We start from the raw sequence: 24,213 nt of genomic DNA on the forward strand, positions 1-24,213 counted from the left end.
TGTTAGACAATCCCTCCAAGTTTCGTCGCATTCCGGTTTGTGTAGCATAGGTTTCGGATCAAGATTCTCTTTTTATTTCCGGATTTGCTCTTGGGCAGATTGCCTGGGTGGACTGGAGCACTCAACCCACAAGAACAGAATCTGTTTTCTTCGTCCGATTCGATTCGATTCATGCTTATTCTTTTAGGACTACTTCCTAATGATTGTGTGATGCTATTCTAGGGTTTATTTGCTAACTTTGGATTCATCCTCTTGTTCGTCCGGAATACCTTCGAATCTATTTAAGGTAAGGAAAGTTGTTACCATATTAACATAAATTTGCATAGATTTAGTTTCTAAATTGGGAACTACTTAGATTTGCTACTGTTATGTTAGTTTCTATTATGATATGAATGCTGCAAGTACATTAGGATTTTATTTCCTTATTTACTTTATGTACTTGATATTGTATGAATACTTACTCATGTATGTTTTCTTATTTATTTGATCTTGTCTTATTATACTCTTTCATATGATGAGATATCTGTCGTGGATGATATGACTGAATTATGATTGTGATTGCTTAGGTGTGATTTGGGATTGGGGAATGTCCTTTTGACATTTCTATCCTTGGACCTCATTGGGAGTAGTATGGGATATTTCCAATGTTGCCCTTTGACACCTTCCCGGATTATTGGTTTTCATACCTAGGACTTGTCTAGCAGTGTTTGGCTAGGTTATACCCTTGTTATATTAGACCCTATTCGGAAGGGTATTGAGACCGAACGACCCGTGGTAGCAATGGGGATTCATGGGTGCTCAAGACCGGTGAGTTATATCCGTGAGGTGACATGAATCACATTGTGGGGACCATTTGTGGGTAGAGTTGCATATGGAAAGACTTGGGCTCATGGGCGTTCAAGACCGGTAACCAACCCGTGAGAGGACATGAGAGCTTCCCGTTTACTATATGTGGATGACCTATAGGGTTGATGAGTCCGTAGTCCGAGTTGGTTGTAGCCATAGGATACGCTGACTCTAGTGTGAAGGATACCGGAAAGGATCGCCAGGGGCGAGGAATGGACGTATCTGGATCTGAGTTGATATGACTAAGTAGAAGACTTGCATTGGGCTAGGCTTTACCTTGACATGCGCCAATACTTAGACCAAACGGTGATGTGAGAGAGAGGTGACTTAACCCCTAACCATGGATTGTCCAAGATGGATGAAGGACCCTTTGCCAACCGGCGTTCTGAGATGAGACCTACCCAAAGAAGTATGGTGCTATGACTTAAAGCATGTCTGCCTATAGAGACCAACATACATAGAGTTAGACTCATACATGCATTGTTGTCTCATATCATATCACTTTATGTTTTGTTGTGATACTATGTTATTTATGCTATTATGTAATAACTTGCCTTGCTGAGTTTCTTTTGAAACTCACTCCTTTTTGTACAATATCTTTTGTTAGACTATTCTACAGGTTTTGATGGCTATGAAGCGCAATATGAGGAAGCGCAAGATGAAGAAGCATACCATACGCAAAGTGTTGGCGATTACGAAGATTACTGTGAGGATCCCTCGAGTGGTCTCTCTTGTTACCAGGATTAGCCCTACTGTGGAGTGGGAGCGTCTGAGCATAATCGATGAAGTTTATGTTTATGAGGACATCCTTTATAAAGTAGAAAAGACTCTAGTTTAGTTAGATTATATCTTTCTTTCTTGTCTTTAGAATCAGTTGTAATCCCATTTGATTTTCGAACGACATTCCGTTGTACTCGTGGAGTGAGATTCCGCCTCACTCTACTTTTGATTTATATATCTATTGGTATCTTTTCCGCACTCTGGTGATTGTCTCGTTACTTATCCTTGATTCATTTGAATAATACTGTTAACATTGATTTAGTCTTGTTCTTGATTATATTGTTGTGAATGTGGGAGGATGATTTCACTAATTACTGGATCTTGTGGACTGTGGATCACACACTCGGATATGCCAGATAGGGTACCGGCTGGGTGGATGTGACAGAGTAGTATCAGAGCCCACAGTTCCAAGTGAAATCCTAACTACAGAAACAATGATAGAACATTCCTGAGTCATAAATCCAAAATTGACTCAATTATTCTTAGAAGTGAATAATAGAACACTTGAATTAGAAACTTAAAAGTGAAGAATAATATACTCTGAATAATACACAATAATTCTGATTTAACAAACATCACTTAATACAACAAAAGAAAATGCATAACGTACAATAAGATAGTGAAACAAAAGTGAACTTCATTAATTATAGGAAAGTTCTACAACAAGTTACATTTGAGAAACATAAAAGGAAATCCTAGTACAATCTATCTAGGCTATTGTCTCTGCTCTCTCAGTACTCTAACATCCTCTACAACCTGAGTCAACTGTAACTCCATCCTCTCCTGTCTCGCCTCCATCCTCCCTAACATGGAAGTCATAGAGCGCATCTGTGCACACAGCTCTGCAGTCTCTGGAACTATTAGTGAAGGGCCTCCGATCTCATAGTGTGATGATGTGGGAATATCCTGATGACCTTGATCTGCCTCACGCATCTCAATGTCATCTCCTGCTTGGTCATCTGTATCTGGACCCGCATCATGATCACCATCATCCTCATCAGTCTTGGGACAATCCTCATCATCTGACCTCTCGGTCTGAGTAATATGCATCTGCCGAATAGTCCTGGTCTCGATGGCATAGCCAAGCAATCGTCTCTGCATCAGTGTATCCTCCAGCCTCAAGCCGAAATGCCTGAAGATAAGTGTGAGTAGACGACTGAAGCAAAGGTTCCTTACGCCTGGTGACGTCACGACCTCTAGCATGACATTCTGGATGATGAAGGAAAGATCAATCTCGAAACCCTGGTATATGCGGTAAATCAGTAGAGCATCCATCACTGATACTCTCTCGTGATGCTCTGCCTTTGGGATGATGTTGCGACCCACAATGCGACCGATGATTCTAGCTGAATCTGTCATCTGTGCACTAGTCCGTGGTGTATAACATATATCATCTCTCCAAAGTGTGATGCAAACCTCATGCAGCCCATGTGGTAGTAGAAAAGCATCTATCTCTGCCCCAGTCGGTATCCATACACACTCGTGAGGATAGTGTGGTACCTTGAAGATCTCTGCCAGTGTACTAGTAGAAAATCGAATCCGTGTCTCTTGAACTCGACTCTCTAGGATCAACTCGAATGGACCTCGTCTCCGACCCTCCTCGACTGATGTAAGGTTGCTGTAGAACAACCTCACTAAATCCGGATAGACCGGAAGATCCTCAGTGAAAAGATACATCCACTCCATTGTATCGAATCTCTGTGTGAGATCCCACCTATTCCGTAACCTTGCTGTTGAACCTAATGCATATATACCATATGCATCGTTTGATTTATTCTCTGCTGTATGAATTGCCTAGTTTTGTTTGGTAGAAGTTTACCCCAAAGCTGATCTATTCTCTCCATGATTTCTTCTTGTGCCTTACATTCCCTTGATAGGAGGATGATCTTAAATCATTCCCATGACTGATCCTTCTATCCCTGCTATTCTAGAGTGGATCTCCATACACTCTATAACCTTGTGAATTCTCCACATGATGATTTCAAAGAGAAATCAAGTATGATCTTCATGATTTGTTATTCCTTCTAATTCTTTCAAGACTTCAAGCTTTTCATCTCCTATTCTTCAATCAAAGAATTGTAATCTCTCTTGTGTTGTATTGATCTACTCTTGCTATGATTTATTCTTTGAGATTGAGATTATGAAGTAGATGTTGCATCCTTGCAACATATTGATCCTTGCAACCATCTCTTCTACAATCTCCTTTCATTTTTAAAGTTTTATGATCTTCATATTAATCTTCGCCATGATCCTTGTGAAATCTTCATGAAGCCATGATCATACTTTCGATTTGATTTCAAAGCATGTCAGATTTACTCCTTGTTTTATTACAAAAGACTTATTGTTATTTGTTTTCCATGGACTTTGGGAGAAGGAAGCCAAGATAATAGGAAAGTACCCCTGCCTTTTTGAAACCAAGTTCTCTCCCAATTTTGAGGACGGAATTATTTTAAGAGGGGGAGAATGTGAAATCCAGCCCAAACCTAGCCAGGTCACCCTATCTGTTTTGGGTAAAGAAGGGTTAGTTTAAATATTGACTTTAAAGTTGGACTGTGATTTCAGTTTTGTTTAATGTTGACTTTGAAGTTTGACCGTGATTTCAGTTTTACTATCTTTGAAAATCTTAGGAAGCCATGTCAGACCTTTCTCTTAGGGTTGATCCAATGTCCCAAAATGAGGGATGATGTCTTTGTGGGCCATCTCAGTAGAAGATATGGTGTTTGACCCAAAACCCATGGATATTGATGATGGTGTTTCCTTATGGAAACTAATTGATTTGGTGTTGAACTACTCACTAGTAAAGAAGAACTTGGTTGATGGACCTGGTTTGAAGACATCCCTCCATGCTAGGTAAGTAGTATGATGCGTTGAATGAAGCCCATCCAAAAATATTGAAGTTAGGCCCATTAAATCCCTATTTTTGAACAAGTTGTCCAGGCAGTGGCATTTTGGTAATTTTCTGTTTTTAAGGTTTTTAAAAGCTTTATTTCTTTTAAATTCGTGGTAAACAATCCCACTAGGTTTCTAACTCTCTAGAGAACGTGGAAAGGACCTTAGAACTTCCTCTTTGGCAACAAATCAATCAACAAGGTCAGTTTGGTCAGTTTGGTGAAATCATAGTAATTCTTGGACTCTGTGTGCTATTTAAAGAGGGGGGAACTTCATGTTTTTCAATCCCAATCTGTTCTAAACCTTTGGAGAATGTGGGAAGAGCCCTAGATCCTCTCCTTCGAAGCCAAGAAAGACCCTCAAACATCTGTTCAGATTTCTTCATCGGTCTCTCTTCTAAAAGGTTAGTATTCAATTCGTTTCTTCTTTAATTCATTCTTTCTTCTCTACTTCCCGATATTCTGATTATGAGAAGGGTATTACACTCGCTGTAATGACCTCTTCTCTAATTCTTTTAACCCCAGAGTGAAATTCCCCCCCAATTCACTCTATGTTCTTGAAGCCATATGGCGATGATTCTTGAATTTCATCCCACCAACAATCTTGATGATACTTTCCCTGAATTTTCTACCTATCTTTATGATTGTGGGGAAGGTCTGATACTATTACCATGACCTTCCCTTGTGTCCTTATGATTGAGGAGTTGATCCTGGTTTTCCTTGGACCAAATTGCAACCCTTCTATTTTCTATTAATTCGTTGGATCCTCCCCAAGACTTTCTTTATTATGATTTCTTTATCTTTATTCCCCAGGGTGAATCTTTATTCTCCCTAGTCTTCCCATGGGATATTAGGATTTCTTTCCTTTGAATTTATTTACATTCTTTTCTCTCATTGGTACACCCTTCCTATTTCCATTCTTGATTTTGAAATATTAATGAGATGTTCCTTTATCTATCTTGGGTTGTTTTTTTGTGAGAGTTTATTATGGGTAACTCTCATGGGAGGTAACCAACTCTTATGAGAGGTAACCATATCTGAGACCCTAATGTTCTTTTATCTGTTGGAAACTTCCCAACACCTTTTCAGATTGTGCATTCTTTGTTTCTCTTTACCTAGGGTGAATCTTGATTACCCCTAGCCTTTCCATGAGAGCCATCAGTTTTGTTCTGAATCTGCGCACCGAAGAGGGATGAATTAGTTGAAATACCTAATGAACTTCTGTGCTCAATCAGAATATATTTCCCGAAACTAGACTTCGTAATGGACTTCCAGGAGAAAACCCCACTCAATTTGACCCCATATAACCTTTCAAATCCCAGTCCGAAGTTGCTGAACTATGTCTGTCAAATCCTGCTTGCGCATCAAAGAAGATGAGCTTAGTTGGTAGGCCTAATGAACTCCAATTCTTTATCTGAAAGTATTTCTGGAAACTAGACTTCTTGATTGACTTGTAAAAGAAAACCTCACTCAATTTGACCCTGTATAGCCCTCCGAATCCCTGTTTCAACTTGCTGTTCTACTTGGTCGACTAATTGGTCTACTGGACCACTCGACCAAGCACTCGACCAAAGGGTTTGCCAAATCCGAGAATTTGAAATTTTTAGGGTTTTTCACTTCTATTTAAACCCTACTTCGAGTTTCTTAGTTACGGCAGCCTCCTAAACACTTTTTGAACGTGAGAAGACCTCTCCGAAACTCTCTCTGGTGATTTCGAAGATTCCTCTGCAGATCTGAAGCCTCTCTTCTCTGTTCTGACAATTCAAGGTTAGTATCTCTTTTGAATTATTAAATTTTATTTTCTTGATCTTGTTCTTGATTGAGATCAGGAAGTTGATGAAGCATCCTTGCAACCATCCCTTCGTGATCTCCTTCGTTTCTTTGAGATCTATGATCGTCATCCTGATCTAAAACCTAGCCGAAGATTTTCTTGAAACCCTAACCCTAGTATGATCCTCTGGAAACTCTTGTTAACCTCCCATGCGAGGGAAACCTAATGGGCAATGTTTATGTTAACCTAAATTAGCTTTCCTATGAATTTCTTATTGCTTTTGGCCAATTATTAAATTTTTTTTTATTATGTGATCTCAACCTTTTTATGGGAACCATAAGGTTGAAACCCTAATTTCTTGGGTTAGATCAAGAACCCTTATTTTGACCATGACTTGATGATTTTATCTTCCCATATGATTCTAATACATCCTAGGAAGTTCCCCTTCGAATTTCGGATCAATCCGACTTCAAACGAAGAAGTTATGGCCAAAATAGTTTTCACTATTCCGTACTGACTTGCTTGGTCGACTGGGCCAGTCTACCAAGCACTCGACCTAAGGAGTCAGTAGCTTCGTTTTTCGCCCGAATTGATTCGTTTGATCTCTGATCTTTTAGGCATCTTTCCTAATGTTAAATCTATGATTGTTAGGAGTCTATTTGCTAAGTTTGGAGTTGCTCTCTTTGGTTTAGGATCATATTCTTGCTAAGTTTGGAGTTGCTCTCTTTCCTTTTTCGACTTCTTCTTCCAAGCGCAGGATAACACCAAGGGGTTGTGGGTTTTTTTCTACCAATTGGGGCCCTCCCTTCACCACCCCCATGGGGATGGTCTACGGGGTTCATAACTACTCCTCTTACTACAGGACGCTTGCCTAGCCAACACATAGATCCGGCTCTACCCAAACATTTCTGGTTTACCCCAACATTAGCTGAATTGCTTGGTCGACTGGGCCGATCTACCAAGCACTCGACCAAACGAGTCAGTAGCTTCATTTTTCGCTCGAATTGATTCGTTTGCTCTCTGATCTTTTAAGCATCTTTCCTAATGCTGTATCTATGATTGTTAGGAGTCTACTTGCTAAGCTTGTAGTTTCTCTCTTTGGTTTTGGATCATATTCTTAGAAAATCAGTAAGGCAAGTTAATCCATCACAACATAAATAACATGTGGCAAAACATAAAAATATGCAATGCAATATGAGACAGATAATGTATGTATGCAACTAAACTCTATGTATGCTGGTCTCTATGGTAGACATGCTTTGAGTCATACCACCGTACTTCTTTGGGTAGGTCCGCTCACACCCTCAACCATATAAGATATCTTGGGTTCCCTCACCCATTTAAGGTATTCTTGGGCAGCCGGTTGGTAATGGGTCCTTCATCCCTCAGGACAAACCATGGCAGGGGGTTAAGTCAATACACTCTCTCACAACCATTTGGCATAAGTACTGGCGCATGTCAGGGAAAAGCCTAGCCCAATGCAAGTCATCTACTCAGTTACATCAACTCAGGTCCAGATACTTCCATTCCTCTTCCCTGACGATCCTTTCCGGTATCCTTTCCACTAGAGTCCTAATAGTCCCGGACTACGGACTCATCAACCATATTGGTTATCCACATATGGTAAACGGGAAGCTCTCATGTCCTCTCACGGGTTGGTTACCAGTCTTGAGTGCCCATGAGCCCAAGTCTAAAAATCTGAGAAATTGTAATTTTATTGTTTTTCACTTCTATTTAAACCCTACTTCGAGTTTCTTAGTTACGACAGCCTCCTAAACACTTTTTGAACGTGAGAACACCTCTCCGAAACTCTCTCTGGTGATTTTGAAGATTCCTCTGCACATCTAAAGCCTCTCTTCTCGGTTCATACAATTCAAGGTTAGTATCTCTTCTGAATTATTAATTTTCTTTTCTTGATCTTGTTCTTGATTGAGATCAGGAAGTTGATGCTGCATCCTTGCAACCATCCCTTCGTGATCTCCTTCGTTTCTTTGAGATCTATGACCATCATCATGATCTCAACCCTAGCCGAAGATTTTCTTCAAACCCTAACCATTGTATCATCCTTCTGGAAAATCTTGGTAACCTCCCATGCGAGGGAAACCTCGTGGGCAGTGTTTCTGTTAACCTAAATTTGTTTTCCTATGATTTTCTTGTTGCTTTCGGCCAATTATTTAATTTTCTTTCATTCTGTGATCTCAACCTTTTTATGGGAACCATAAAGTTGAAACCCTAATTTCTTGGGTCATATCAAGAAACCATATTTTGAACATGACTTGAATTTTTTATCTTACTATATGATCCTAATGTACCTTAGGAAGTTCCCCTTCGAATTTCGTATCAATCCGACTTCGAACGAAGAAGTTATGGCCAAAACAGTTTTAACTATTCCGTACTAACTTGCTTGGTCGACTGCTTGGTCGACTGCGCCAGTCTACCAAGCACTAGACCAAAGGAGTCAGTAGCTTCGTTTTTCGCCCGAATTGATTCTTTTGCTCTCTGATCTTTTAGGCATATTTCCTAATGTTAAATCTATGATTGTTAGGAGTCTATTTGCTAAGTTTGGAGTTGCTCTCTTTGGTTTTGGATCATATTCTTAGAAACTCAGTAAGCCAAGTTAATCCATAACAAAATAAATAAGATGTGGCATAACATAAAAAGATGCAATGCAATATGAGACAGATAATGTATGTATGCAACTAAACTCTATTTATGATGGTCTCTATGGTAGACATGCTTTAAGTCATACCACCGTACTTCTTTGGGTAGGTCCGCTCACACCCTCAACCATATAAGATATCTTGGGTTCCCTCACCCATTTAAGGTATTCTTGGGCAGCCGGTTGGTAATGGGTCCTTCATCCCTCTGGACAAACCATGGCAGAGGGTTAAGTCAACACACTCTCTCACAACCATTTGGCTTAAGTACTGGCGCATGTCAGGGAAAAGCCTAGCCCAATGCAAGTCATCTACTCAGTTACATCAACTTAGGTCCAGATACTTCCATTCCTAGACCCTGACGATCCTTTCCACTAGAGTCCTAATAGTCCCGGACTACGGACTCATCAACCCTATTGGTTATCCACATATGGTAAACGGGAAGCTCTAATGTCCTCCCACGGGTTGGTTACCGGTCTTGAGCGCCCATGAGCCCAAGTCTAGAAATCTGAGAAATTGTAATTTTATTGTTTTTCACTTCTATTTAAACCTTACTTCGAGTTTCTTAGTTACGACAGCCTCCTAAACACTTTTTGAACGTGAGAACACCTCTCCGAAACTCTCTCTGGTGATTTCGAAGATTCCTCTCAGAGATCTGAAGCCTCTCTTCTCGGTTCATACAATTCAAGGTTAGTATCTCTTCTGAATTATTAATTTTCTTTTCTTGATCTTGTTCTTGATTGAAATCAGGAAGTTGATGCTGCACCCATGCAACCATCCCTTCGTGATCTCCTTCGTTTCTTTGAGATCTATGATCATCATCATGATCTCAACCCTAGCCGAAGATTTTCTTGAAACCCTAACCCTTGTATCTTCTTTCTGGAAAATCTTGGTAACCTCCCATGCGAGGGAAACCTCATGGGCAATGTTTCTGTTAACCTATATTAGTTTTCCTATGATTTTCTTGTTGCTTTTGGCCAATTATTTAATTTTCTTTCATTCTGTGATCTCAACCTTTTTATGGGAACCATAAGGTTGAAACCCTAATTTCTTGGGTCAAATCAAGAACCCATATTCTGACCATGACTTGATGTTTTTATCTTACTATATGATCCTAATATACCTTAGGAAGTTCCCCTTCGAATTTCAGAACAATCCGACTTCGAACGAAGAAGTTATGGCCAAAACAGTTTTCACTATTTCGTACTGACTTGCTTGGTCGACTGCTTGGTTGACTGGGCCAGTCTACCAAGCACTCGACCAAAGGAGTCAGTAGCTTCGTTTTTCGCCCGAATTGATTCTTTTGCTCTCTGATCTTTTATGCATCTTTCCTAATGTTGTATCTATGATTGTTAGGAGTGTATTTGCTAAGTTTGGAGTTGCTCTCTTTGGTTTTGGATCATATTCTTAGAAACTCAGTAAGGCAAGTTAATCCATAACAACATAAATAACATGTGGCAAAACATAAAAAGATGCAATGCAATATGAGACAGATAATGTATGTATGCAACTAAACTCTATGTATGCTGGTCTCTATGGTAGAAATGCTTTAAGTCATACCACCGTACTTCTTTGGGAAGGTCCGCTCACACCCTCAACCATATAAGATATCTTGGGTTCCCTCACCCATTTAACGTATTCTTGGGCAGGCAGTTGGTAATGGGTCCTTCATCCCTCAGGAAAAACCATGGCAGGGGGTTAAATCAACACACTCTCTCACAACCATTTGGCATAAGTACTGGCGCATGTCAAGCAAAAGCCTAGCCCAATGCAAGTCATCTACTCAGTTACATCAACTTAGGTCCAGATACTTCTACTCCTCGTCCCTGACGATCCTTTCCGGTATCCTTTCCACTAGAGTCCTAATAGTCCCGGACTACAGACTCATCAACCCTATTGGTTATCCACATATGGTAAACGGGAAGCTCTCATGTCCTCTCACGGGTTGGTTACCGGTCTTGAGCGCCCATGAGCCCAAGTCTAAAAATCCGAAAAATTGTAATTTTATTGTTTTTCACTTCTATTTAAACCCTACTTCGAGTTTCTCAGTTAAGACAGCCTCCTAAATACTTTTTGAACGTGAGAATACCTCTCTGAAACTCTTTCTGGTGATTTCGAAGATTCCTCTGCAGAAATGAAGCTTCTCTTCTCTGTTCTTACAATTCACGGTTAGTATCTCTTCTGAATTATTAATTTTCTTTTCTTGATCTTGCTCTTGATTGAGATCAGGAAGTTGATACTGCCACCTTGCAACCATCCCTTTGTGATCTCCTTTGTTTCTTTGAGATCTATGATCATCATCATGATCTCAACCCTAGCCGAAGATTTTCTTGAAACCCTAACCCTTGTATCTTCTTTCTGGAAAATCTTGGTAACCTCCCATGCGAGGGAAACCTCATGGGCAATGTTTCTGTTAACCTATATTAGTTTTCCTATGATTTTCTTGTTGCTTTTGGCCAATTATTTAATTTTCTTTCATTCTGTGATCTCAACCTTTTTATGGGAACCATAAGGTTGAAACCCTAATTTCTTGGGTCAAATCAAGAACCCATATTCTGACCATGACTTGATGTTTTTATCTTACTATATGATCCTAATATACCTTAGGAAGTTCCCCTTCGAATTTCAGAACAATCCGACTTCGAACGAAGAAGTTATGGCCAAAACAGTTTTCACTATTCCGTACTGACTTGCTTGGTCGACTGCTTGGTTGACTGGGCCAGTCTACCAAGCACTCGACCAAAGGAGTCAGTAGCTTCGTTTTTCACCCGAATTGATTCTTTTGCTCTCTGATCTTTTATGCATCTTTCCTAATGTTGTATCTATGATTGTTAGGAGTGTATTTGCTAAGTTTGGAGTTGCTCTCTTTGGTTTTGGATCATATTCTTAGAAACTCAGTAAGGCAAGTTAATCCATAACAACATAAATAACATGTGGCAAAACATAAAAAGATGCAATGCAATATGAGACAGATAATGTATGTATGCAACTAAACTCTATGTATGCTGGTCTCTATGGTAGAAATGCTTTAAGTCATACCACCGTACTTCTTTGGGAAGGTCCGCTCACACCCTCAACCATATAAGATATCTTGGGTTCCCTCACCCATTTAACGTATTCTTGGGCAGGCGGTTGGTAATGGGTCCTTCATCCCTCAGGAAAAACCATGGCAGGGGGTTAAATCAACACACTCTCTCACAACCATTTGGCATAAGTACTGGCGCATGTCAAGCAAAAGCCTAGCCCAATGCAAGTCATCTACTCAGTTACATCAACTTAGGTCCAAATACTTCTACTCCTCGTCCCTGACGATCCTTTCCGGTATCCTTTCCACTAGAGTCCTAATAGTCCCGGACTACAGACTCATCAACCCTATTGGTTATCCACATATGGTAAACGGGAAGCTCTCATGTCCTCTCACGGGTTGGTTACCGGTCTTGAGCGCCCATGAGCCCAAGTCTAAAAATCCGAAAAATTGTAATTTTATTGTTTTTCACTTCTATTTAAACCCTACTTCGAGTTTCTCAGTTAAGACAGCCTCCTAAATACTTTTTGAACGTGAGAATACCTCTCTGAAACTCTCTCTGGTGATTTCGAAGATTCCTCTGCAGAAATGAAGCTTCTCTTCTCTGTTCTTACAATTCACGGTTAGTATCTCTTCTGAATTATTAATTTTCTTTTCTTGATCTTGCTCTTGATTGAGATCAGGAAGTTGATACTGCCACCTTGCAACCATCCCTTTGTGATCTCCTTTGTTTCTTTGAGATCTATGATCATCATCATGATCTCAACCCTAGCCGAAGATTTTCTTGAAACCCTAACCCTTGTATCATCCTTCTGGAAAATCTTGGTAACCTCCCATGCGAGGGAAACCTCGTGGGCAGAGTTTCTATTAACCTAAATTAGTTTTCCTATTATTTTCTTGTTGCTTTTGGCCAATTATTTAATTTTCTTTCATTCTGTGATCTCAACCTTTTTATGGGAACCATAAAGTTGAAACCCTAGTTTCTTGGGTCAAATCAAGAACCCATATTTTTACCATGACTTGAAGTTTTTATCTTACTATATGATCCTAATATACCTTAGGAAGTTCCCCTTCGAATTTCGGATCAATCCGACTTCGAACAAAGAAGTTATGGCCAAAACAGTTTTCACTATTCCGTACTGACTTGCTTGGTCGACTGCCTTGTCAACTGGGCCAGTCTACCAAGCACTCGACCAAAGGAGTCAGTAGCTTCGTTTTCGCCCGAATTGATTCTTTTGCTCTATGATCTTTTAGGCATCTTTCCTAATGTTGTATCTATGATTGTTAGGAGTCTATTTGCTAAGTTTGGAGTTTCTCTCTTTGGTTTTGGATCATATTCTTAGAAACTCAGTAAGGCAAGTTAATCCATAACAACATAAATAAGATGTGGCATAACATAAAATGATGCAATGCAATATGAGACAGATAATGTATGTATGCAACTAAACTCTATGTATGCTGGTTTCTATGGTAGACATGCTCTAAGTCATACCACCGTACATCATTGGGTAGGTCCGCTCACACCCTCAACCATATAAGATATCTTGGGTTCCCTCACCCATTTCAGGTATTCTTGGGCAGGCGGTTGGTAATGGGTCCTTCATCCCTCAGAACAAACCATGGCAGGAGGTTAAGTCAACACACTCTCTCACAACCATTTGGCATAAGTACTGGCGCATGTCAGGGAAAAACCTAGCCCAATGCAAGTCATCTACTCAGTTACATCAACTTAGGTCCAAATACTTCCATTCCTCGTCCCTGACGATCCTTTCCGGTATCCTTTCCACTAGAGTCCTAATAGTCCCGGACTACGGACTCATCAACCCTATTGGTTATCCAAATATGGTAAACGGGAAGCTCTCATGTCTTCTCACGGGTTGGTTACCGGTCTTGAGCGCCCATGAGCCCATGTCTAGAAATCTGAGAAATTGAAATTTTATTCTTTTTCACTTCTATTTAAACCCTACTTCGAGTTTCTCAGTTACGGCAGCCTCCTAAACACTTTTTGAACGTGAGAACACCTCTCCGAAACTCTCTCTGGTGATTTCAAGATTCCTCTGCAGATCTGAAGCCTCTCTTCTCGGTTCTTACAATTCAAGGTTAGTATCTCTTCTGAATTATTAATTTTCTTTTCTTGATCTTGTTCTTGATTGAGATCAAGAAGTTTATGCTGCATCCTTGCAACCATCCCTTCGTGATCTCCTTCGTTTCTTTGAGATCTATGATCATCATCATGATCTCTACCCTAGCCGAAGATTTTCTTGAAACCCTAACCCTTGTATCATCCTTCTGGAAAATCTTGCTAACCTCCCATGCAAGGGAAACCTTGTGGGCAATGTTTCTGTTAACCTAAATTAGTTTTCCTATGATTTTCTTGTTGCTTTTGGCCAAATATTTAATTTTCTTTCATTCTGTGATCTCAACCTTTTTATGGGAACCATATGGTTGAAACCCTAATTTCTTAGGTCAAATCAAGAACCCATATTCTGACCATGACTTGATGTTTTTATCTTACTATATGATCCTAATATACCTTAGGAAGTTCCCCTTCGAATTTCAGATCAATCCGACTTCGAACAAAGAAGTTATGGCCAAAACAGTTTTCACTATTTCGTACTGACTTGCTTGGTCGACTGCTTGGTTGACTGGGCCAGTCTACCAAGCACTCGACCAAAGGAGTCAGTAGCTTCGTTTTTTGCCCGAATTGATTTTTTTGCTCCCTGATCTTTTATGCATCTTTCCTAATGTTGTATCTATGATTGTTAGGAGTCTATTTGCTAAGTTTGGAGTTGCTCTCTTTGGTTTTGGATCATATTCTTAGAAACTCAGTAAGGCAAGTTAATCCATAACAACATAAATAACATGTGGCAAAACATACAAAGATGCAATGCAATATGAGACAGATAATGTATGTGTGCAACTAAACTCTATGTATGCTGGTCTCTATGGTAGACATGCTTTAAGTCATACCACCGTACTTCTTTGGGTAGGTCCGCTCACACCCACAACCATATAAGATATCTTGGGTTCCCTCACCCATTTAAGGTATTCTTGGGCAGCCGGGTTGTAATGGGTCCTTCATCCCTCAGAACAAACCATGGCAGGAGGTTAAGTCAACACACTCTCTCACAACCATTTGGCATAAGTACTGGCGCATGTCAGGGAAAAACCTAGCCCAATGCAAGTCATCTACTCAGTTACATCAACTTAGGTCCAGTACTTCCATTCCTCGTCCCTGACGATCCTTTCCGGTATCCTTTCCACTAGAGTCCTAATAGTCCCGGACTACGGACTCATCAACCCTATTGGTTATCCACATATGGTAAACGGGAAGCTTTCATGTCCTCTCACGGGTTGGTTACCGGTCTTGAGTGCCCATGAGCACAAGTCTAGAAATCCTAATTTCATTTTATTGTTTTTCACTTCTATTTAAACCCTATTTCGAGTTTCTTAGTTACAGCAACCTCCTAAATAGTTTTTTAGCGTGAGAACACCTCTCCGAAACTCCCTGTGGAGATTACGAAGATTTCTCTGTAGATCTGAAGCTTCTCTTCTCCGTTCTTACACTTCAAGGTTAGTATCTCTTCTGAATTATTAATTTTCTTTTCTTGATCTTGCTCTTGATTAAGATCAGGAAGTTGATGCTGCATCCTTGCAACCATCCCTTCGTGATCTCCTTCGTTTCTTTGAGATCTATGATCATCATCATGATCTCAACCCTAGCCGAAGATTTTCTTGAAACCCTAACCCTTGTATCATCCTTCTAGAAAATCTTGGTAACCTCCCATGCGAAAGAAACCTCGTGGGCCGTGTTTCTGTTAACCTAAATTAGTTTTCCTATGATTTTTTTGTTGCTTTTGGCCAATTATTGAATTTTCTTTCATTATGTGATCTCAACCTTTTTATGGGAACCATAAAGTTGAAACCCTAATTTCTTGGGTCAAATCAAGAACCCATATTTTGACCATGACTTGATGTTTTTATCTTACTATATGATCCTAATATACCTTAGGAAGTTCCCCTCGAATTTCGGATCAATCCGACTTCGAACGAAGAAGTTATGGCCAAAACAGTTTTCATTATTCCGTACTTACTTGCTTGGTCGACTGCGCCAGTCTACCAAGCACTCGACCAAAGGAGTTAGTAGCTTCGTTTTTCGCCCGAATTGATTCTTTTGCTCTCTGATCTTTTATGCATCCTTCCTAATGTTGTATCTATGATTGTGAGGAGTCTATTTGCTAAGTTTGGAGTTGCTCTCTTTGGTTTTGGATCATATTCTTAGAAACTCAGTAAGGCAAGTTAATCCATAACAACATAAATAACATGTGGCAAAACATAAAAAGATGCAATGCAATATGAGACAGATAATGTATGTATGCAACTAAACTCTATGTATGCTGGTCTCTATGGTGGACATGCTTTAAGTCATACCACCGTACTTCTTTGGGTAGGTCCACTCACACCCTCAACCATATAAGATATCTTGGGTTCCCTCACCCATTTAAGGTATTCTTGGGCAGCCGTTTGGTAATGGGTCTTTCATCCCTCAGGACAAACTATGGCAGGGGGTTAAGTCAACACACTCTCTCACAACCATTTGGCATAAGTACTGGCGCATGTCAGGGAAAAGCCTGGCCCAATGCAAGTCATCTACTCAGTTACATCAACTTAGGTCCAGATACATCCATTCCTCGACCCGATGATCCTTTCTGGCATCCTTTCCACTAGAGTCCTAATAGTCCCGGACTACGGACTCATCAACCCTATTGGTTATCCACCTATGGTAAACGGGAAGCTCTCATGTCCTCTCAAGGGTTGCTTATCGGTCTTGAGCGCCCATGAACCCAAGTCTAGAAATCCGAGAAATTGTAATTTTATTGTTTTTCACTTCCATTTAAACCCTACTTCGAGTTTCTTAGTTACGGCAGCCTCCTAAATAATTTTTGAATGTGAGAACACCTCTCCGAAACTCTCTCTGGTGATTTCGAAGATTCCTCAGAAGATCTGAAGCCTCTCTTCTCAGTTCTTACAATTCAAGGTTAGTATCTCTTCTGAATTATTAATTTTCTTTTCTTGATCTTGTTCTTGATTGAGATCAGGAAGTTGATGCTGCATCCTTGCAACCATCCCTTCGTGATCTCCTTCGTTTCTTTGAGATCTATGATCATAATCATGATCTAAACCCTAGCCGAAGATTTTCTTGAAACCCTAACCCTTGTATCATCTTTCTGGAAAATCTTGGTAACCTCCCATGCGAGGGAAACCTCATGGGCAATGTTTCTGTTAACCTAAATTAGTTTTCCTATGATTTTCTTGTTGCTTTTGGCCAATTATTTAATTTTCTTTCATTCTGTGATCTCAACCTTTTTATGGGAACCATAAGGTTGAAACCCTAATTTCTTGGGTCAAATCAAGAACCCATATTTTGACCATGACTTGATGTTTTTATCTTACTATATGATCCTAATATACCTTAGGAAGTTCCCCTTCGAATTTCGGATCAATCCGAATTCGAACGAAGAAGTTATGGCCAAAACAGTTTTCACTATTCCGTACTGACTTGCTTGGTCGACTACTTGGTCGACTACTTGGTCAACTGGGCCAGTCTACCAAGCACTCGACCAAAGGAGTCAGTAGCTTCGTTTTTTCGTCTGAATTGATTCTATTGCTCTCTGATCTTTTAGGCATCTTTCCTAATGTTGTATCTATGATTCTTAGGAATCTATTTGCTAAGTTTGGAGTTGCTCTCTTGTGTTTTGGATCATATTCTTAGAAACTCATAAGAAGGCAAGTTAATCCATAACAACATAAATAACATGTGGCAAAACATAAAAAGTTGCAATGCAGTATGAGACAGATATTGTATGTATGCAACTAAACTCTATGTATGTTGGTCTCTATGGTAGACATGCTTTAAGTCATACCACCGTACTTCTTTGGGTAGGTCCGCTCACACCCTCAGCCATATAACATATCTTGGGTTCCCTCACCCATTCAAGGTATTCTTGGGCAGCCGGTTGGTAATGGGTCCTTCATCCCTCAGGACAAACCATGGCAGGGGGTTAAGTCAACACACTCTCTCACAACCATTTGGCATAAGTACTGGCGCATGTCAGGGAAAAACCTAGCCCAATGCAAGTCATCTTCTCAGTTACATCAACTTAGGTCCAGATACTTCCATTCCTCGTCCCTAACGATCCTTTCCGGTATCCTTTCCACTAGAGTCCTAATAGTCCCGGACTACGGACTCATCAACCCTATTGGTTATCCACATATGGTAAACGGGAAGCTCTCATGTCCTCTCACGGGTTGGTTACCGGTCTTGAGTGCCCATGAGCCCAAGTCCAGCCATATGCAACCCTCCAATAAATGGCCTCTTTCGAGTATCCACAATGTGATCCATGTCCTCTCACGGATTGGTTACCGGTCTTGAGCGCCCACGAATCCCCATTGCTACCACGGGTCATTCGGTCTCAATACCCTTCCGATTCGGGTCTGATATAACAGGGGTATATCCTAGCCAAACACTGCTAGACAGCCCTAGGTATGACAACCGTTGATTCGGGAAAGCGTCGATGGGCATCTTCGGAAAACATGCCATACTATTCCCTCCGATGTCCAAGGACAGAAGTGTCAAAATGACACTTCCCAATCCCAAACCAAACTTAAGCAAACACATTCTGAGATCAGTCATAACATATACAACCAACAGTTCATCATATACAAGAGAATGTAAAAGCAAAATCAGATTAGGCAATAATAGGTAATTCATATAACATGAAAAATGAAAAAGATAATATAAACAAGTGCTACTCATCTCACTGTCACATCCACCCTGCCGGTACCGCATTTGGAATACCCGGGATGTGATCCACAGTCCAAGGATCAATGATCTGAGGTCCATGCCTCCCACATACACGGTAACACAATCATGAACAGTAATAATCAATGGTAAAAACAGCTAATACTAAGTATCATGAATAAGACAAGATTAACTAAATCAGAGTGCGGAATATAGAAAATAATAAAGTGTGATCAAAATCATAAAGGGTGAGAAGGTGTGGTAGCCACCCTCTCAGAGCAGCGGAAAAGAAGTAAATCAAGTTAGTTACATATCCGAATGTCACCCGAATAATTCAAAGACAAGTTAATTACAATATCCAAGGTTCCACAAATACACCAGGGGAATGGGGCACTATGCTAGGGTTTCTTCTATACTAATGGTAGTCTCCTCAACAGTACGGATAAAGTAAACCCAGCGCTGCCGCTCCCGCACAAATGTGGGGCTAACCCTAGTGCGGATAGTAATCCTCCTCGGCTCCAATATACGGATCCTCACCGACGCCACTACCCAGAGGGTAGTATGTGGAATCATAGTCCGCCTCATAGGAGGTGCCATCGTAATCTTCGGTACCTAGAATGTAATCTAAAAGATTTGCACAAAAAGGAATGAGTTCGAAGAACTCAGCAAGGAAGATATTCCATAATTAGAAATCATACACATTCAGAACTGATATGGAGAGTTTATGATCAGACCGGGTTCACACCTGGTCCGACCCTTGACCCCGGTCGAGACGAAGAAAACCGAATGGCTCCCGAGCGAACCGGATCCAGAAGATTGCTTGCTGAAGAAGAAAGATTATTCTGCTGCAAGCGTGCCCTAATCTTACTTATGGATTAGGGTAATCACCCTGATGAGAGCAGACTCAAACTGACGGCTGCGGATAATCATCATCAAAGGGATAACTATCGCATAACCTAACGGTTATCTCAGGAGTCCTCTACTAGCCCAAACTAGTAGAAGTCTATCGCTCAACGGGTCTTATTGATAAGATCCAACGACTACCCGAAGAAGGCTCTAGTGCATCCAACGAAGGAGATTCGAAGGTACACTCTATATAAACCTCACTACTATACATGGTGAGGGACGGATCAATGGATCAAGGAGAATATGATCTGAGACTCAGGTTCAGATACATACTGATAGACCTCAACTATCAGCGTCCTGCTATCTAGATCACCTTTCCCGTTTCTTCATTCATTAGCTCTGTGCTTCTAGCAGAGCCGTTTGTGATTAAGTTCATCAACCGACTTAGCCTTCGGAGGGTGGACTCCCGACCCCACGGTCGGGCCACATCTGATGCTTTCGTTTTGCAGGACATCACGTGGAGATCCAAGGGCTGAGCAGATTTTGGACGCATCATTTGGCGCCGTCTGTGGGAAAGACTTGAAAAAGCCATGGTGACTAGATCAGCAGCCGCAGCAGCCGCTGCACAACGCAATTCCGGTGTTCAGATACCTGGGGTGAATAATCCAGATATTCCCCAGGAAAGCCAAAATCCTATCGAAGTGGATAAAGGCCAGGGAGGACGTAATCCTCCTGATACAATCCAAGATCAATTGGATCAGTTAAAGATTCAACTCTTGGAGGTGAGCCAAGCACTCCGCTTGCTCACCAGACGAGTGGTTTTGCCACAAGAACCTGATCAACACGATTCGGGGAGACGTGCATTTCCACGTGACCAAAGAATAAGAACTAACATGAAATAGATCTAATCATGCTAGATAAATAAAAACAATAAGATTAATCATACATTCATGAAGATATCATATGATCTCTTCATAGATTCAACTATGTAGATCAAAGAAGTGTTGGAACGAATGGAGATTCATTCTCAACTTCAGAGATTGTGCTTGCAAGGATGCAACACCTTCTTCATAATCACAGTAAGGAGATTAAATCATAGTAAGAATAAATTCAATAGAAGATTAAGATTACTAACCTTCAATGAAGAACAACCGATGAAGAACTTGAGGATTTGCAGGTAGTTCTTCCACAACACCAAGAGAGGCTTTGAGAGAGGTTCTCCACGTTCTCTAGAAGTTTTAGAAACAAAATATGCTAAGAGACACAAAGTCCTATTAAATAGAGCATTAAAACCCTAAACAGAGGATCTTAGCCAGATTCTACATCCGTCCCCCCCCCCCCCCACCCCCCCCCCAACCAACCCCCCCACCCACCAACCACCCCACCCAAAAACCAACACCCCAACCTCCTTTTTTCTCCAACCCCCCCCCCCCCTCCCCCCCCACCTCCTCCTACCCCCCCCCCCCCCCCCCCCCCCCCCCCCCCACCCCCCCCCCCCCCCCCCCCCCCCCCCCCCCCTCCTCGCTGCCTTCTCCCCCCCCCCCCCCCTACCCCACCCCCCCCCCCCCCCCCCACCACCACCCCCATCTTCCCCCCCCCACCTGCCCCCCCCCCCCCCCCCCCCCCCCCCCCCCCCCCCCCCCCCCCCCCCCGAGGGGCACCCCCCCCCCCCACCACGGAACCCCCCCCCCCCCCCCCCCCCAAACAAAAAAAAAAAAAAAAAACAACCAAAACAAAAGCCCGGAAGATAAAACAAAGATACAAAAAAGAAAGAATGAATCGTAAACGAAACGGAATAATAAATATATAATCGGAGTGTCAACGAGATAAGTAAAGTGAAGCAAAAATCCCACTTTACATCCAGCGGAAAAGTAGCTCGAAAGAATAAACTAGATAAAAGCTAATCCAAGTAGCAAGTACATTGGGTAACTAAATTATTCTCCACTTTGTAGACGACATCCTTGTAGGTGTAGATCTCATAAATAGCACAAGGACGCTTCCACTCAATGGTCGGACTAAGCATTGTACGGAGCATAACCACCCGCGGAATCTTGAGTAATTGTGGTAACCGCAATCACCTTCCTGGAGATATGCCTCTTCGCCTTGCGCTTCTTCATAGGGACCGTCATAGTACTCGGTTACTGCGGGATAGTCTAACAACATTGTACAATAAAGGAATGAGTTTCAAAGAAACTCGGTAAAGCGATTAAAAATCCATAATAACATAAATGGCGGGATTCCCGAACAATCATGAATGCAATATGATATGAGACAAGCAATGAATGAATGAATCTAACTCTATGTATGCTGGTCTCTATTGGCGGACATGCTTTAAGTCATAGCACCGTACTTCATTAGGAAAGTCTCAATCACTCATCATCAGTTGGTAATGGGTCCGGCATCCCTCGGGACATTCCATGGCTAGGGGTTAAGTCAACACACTCTCTCACAACCATTTGGTATAAGTCTTGGCGCATGTCGGGGTAATACCTAGCCAAATGCAAGTCTTCTACTTGGTTACATCAAGTCGAGATCCGAGATACTTCCATTCCTCGTCCCTGACGATCCTTTCCAGTATCCTTCACACTAGAGTCCTCATAGTCCACGACTACGGACTCACCAACCCTATTGATCATCCACATATGGTAAACGGGAAGCTCTCACGTCCTTTCACGGGTTGGTTACCGGTCTTAAGCGCCCGTGAGCCCAAGTCTAACCATATGCAACCCTACCAATAAATGGCCCCCACAATGTGATTCCTGTCCTCTCACGGGTTGGTTACCGGTCTTGAGCGCCCATGAATCCCCATTGCTACCACGGGTCGTTCGGTCTCAATACCCCTCCGATTAGGGTCGACATAACGGGACATCCTAGCCAAACACTACTAGACAATCCTAGATATGTCATCCAACGGTTTAGGAAGGTGTCCAGGAGGGCATCTCCGGAAACATCCCATAATATTCCCGTAGTAGTCCAAGGACAGAAATGTCAAAAGGACACCTCTCCTTCCCAAACCATACGTAAGCATACACATGCATCAATTCATATCATCACATATATGGTAACTCCATATATGGAAAGAAATCAATATTTACAAACATTTGTATAACATTGGTAAGTAAATCATACATGAATCAATTCAATATGAATAAGTAATGCTACTGTAATCAAAGTTATGCAACAGTAGTATATCATTGTAAGAATCTAATTTAGGAAACATATTAATGATATTCAAATATAGAAACTAGATTCATGCTATCTATGTAATTAAGGAAATAACCATCCTTACCTTTTATAACTCGCAAAGAATCCTAAGAAATCAAGTAGGATCTTGGCAAACTTGAGAAGAAGGTCCTAAACAAGTATATACCACATATTAGGAAAGATCCCTAACAGAAAATATAGCAAAGCATCCGAAGCAGACCAATTCAGGGTTGCTTTGTACTCATTGGTCGAGTGGATTGGTCGAGTGGTCCGTCGACCAATCGGTCGACCAATGCGAGACGATAACTTAGAAAATCAGAGTTTTGAGATATGAAATCCGAATTTGATGGTTCAAGAGGATACTAATCAAGGGGTAGACTACATCAGTAGTATTCTAGCATATAGGGGACCTCAAAACACTAATCAAATCAAGGTATCAAGACCCAAATTAGGAAACAAAAAGTTACCATAAATAAATCAAACATGGATCTTGATGAAGTTTGAAATAGAAAACAAGGACAAGAACAATAGGAAGATGGATCATTGCTTTCGGTAATGAAAACATGAAAACATGCATAGGTCTTCATGGTATAAGGCTTAGAAGCATAAATCTAAATAAGGAAATAAAACCTACCATATATGTACTATCATGCATCATGAAGAACACATAGTAAGGTAGAAGAGAACAACTAGAATTCTATGGATTATGGATCATAGAAAGAAAACACAACCATTAACCACTAACATGATCAATGAAAGAAGATCCAAAGAGATCGAGAATTCAGATTAGGAAATTAACGAGATTAAATCATGGTTTGATCATGAATCCTTCAAAAGCTTGCAATGATCATGGTTAAGATCATTGTTCTAGCCTTTAATCCTTAGGATGATCATGAGAACATGTTCGAGAGATGTTTGCAACGAGAGGATGCAGCATCTCTTCTCTGTCTCAACTCAAAAAGGAAAGAAAAACAAAGATGTAGGAGAAGAAGAGAGAGTAGACATACCTTTTGATGCAAAAAGAAGAGTTCCGACGAAGATCCGCCAAGAAAACTCCAAGGATGCAAGAGAGATGACTTGCGAGAGGTCTTTGGTTCGTTCCGAGAGGGTTTGGAGGCAGCAAATACGAAGTGGACTCGAGGTTAGGCTTAAATAGAGCAAGAATCAACCTAATTGCCAAAGACGGCACCCATTGGTCGAGTGGATTGGTCGGCGGCCCGGTCGACCAATCGGTCGACCAATGCGGCGAACAAGGCCAAAACGGGGAATTGAAGGCCCGGATCAAATCCAAACCTAAAGGGGTTTTGCACACAAGTCAAGTGACTTACCTAGTAGGTAGAAATGCCTTCAAACCAAGATAGAGATCACTCCAAGTCCATCAACTAATTAGATCT

This window comes from Hakea prostrata, chromosome 5 (assembly GCF_041222555.1).
Source record: "Hakea prostrata isolate BN-2017 chromosome 5, UWA_Hpros_2, whole genome shotgun sequence".
Lineage (NCBI taxonomy): Eukaryota > Viridiplantae > Streptophyta > Magnoliopsida > Proteales > Proteaceae > Hakea > Hakea prostrata.